This window comes from Oryzias melastigma, linkage group LG11 (genome assembly GCF_002922805.2).
Source record: "Oryzias melastigma strain HK-1 linkage group LG11, ASM292280v2, whole genome shotgun sequence".
Classification (NCBI taxonomy): domain Eukaryota; kingdom Metazoa; phylum Chordata; class Actinopteri; order Beloniformes; family Adrianichthyidae; genus Oryzias; species Oryzias melastigma.
In genome coordinates, this window is record NC_050522.1 from 23,480,147 (window position 1) to 23,481,418 (window position 1,272).

Below are 1,272 nucleotides of genomic sequence, written 5' to 3' on the forward strand. Positions count from 1 at the left end.
AGGGTCATTTTCTTTTTCACTAATATATGCTTTTGTAAAACGCTTAAACCTCCTTATATCTTTGGGAAAGCAAAATCTTGTACGTAAAAAAAAAAACAGAATTATCAGCCGAACGTAAATAATTTTTTTTCTTTTTGAAATTTAACTTCTAAAAGAGATTTATATGCTTTAAAAGTGATTCACATGCTTGATTTGAATGCTCTCCTATGAGGTCAATCCAGGACCAGCTTGACATTAATGAGCAACTTTGACAATAAAAAAAAATATATATATAAAAAATTGAAATGTTGTAAACTCAAAAACACTATAAACTTGAATCAAGTATTGAAATTTAAAAAAAATGTGAAAACATAAATCTTACATTTAAAAGAATTATCAGAACATAAAAAAATATTGTAAATGTGAAACCTAAATTAAAAAAAACTATAAATGTTACTAGAATTTTAGGACATTTTACGTCCCATCCATCATTATTTAAATAATCTACATACAGAATATTTAAACATGTAGTTTCTGACTAAATGTACTTGTCTTGAGACCAAATCTACTAAAATTAAGAGAAAAGAATTCCTGAAAAAAGATTTAAAAATACAAAATAAGTCTGTAGAAACACCCAAAAAATGCCCCACTTTCAATAAAATCCAATAAAACCTTAAAGATCCACTCCAATCATCTTTTGATCGATCTTTGAAATTGTTTCAACATTTCGCAGGTTCTAAAAGTGATTTATTTAGTTTATGACTCAGAGACAGAAACTTCCAAATCCACCCACAATGGTTTACTTAGACGCTCGTCTATGGGGTCAAATCAGGATCAGCAGAAAGTAAATGAAAAACCAGATTGAAATTGTACAATAGAAGAAAAATGGTACGTATTGTAAACTTAAAGAAAATATTTTTTAAAAACTTCAAAATTTGGTTTATTTTCTAAAAGCTGCTGCTTTGTATTTTCCTTACTGTTAAAGTCTTTAATTCAAGTTTCATTTTAGACTTTTCGCTCTCTAATTTAACAGAACTGTGGGGCAGGGATGTAGGGAAAAAAATCGATTTTGGTGAAATATCACGATACTTGTGTTGATTTGTCCAACATTTTTAAGTTCAGTTATAATTTTATTTATTTTCCACTTAAACTTAGCACACCACTGATCAGTTTTATACTAAAACGAGATTTCACAAGAACCGTCTTGAGTTAATCGTTAAGTCGCTACCTGATCTGTAACGACATCGAGCTCAACGGGACGAAAACGACTTGATTTTGAATGTAAAATGTTCC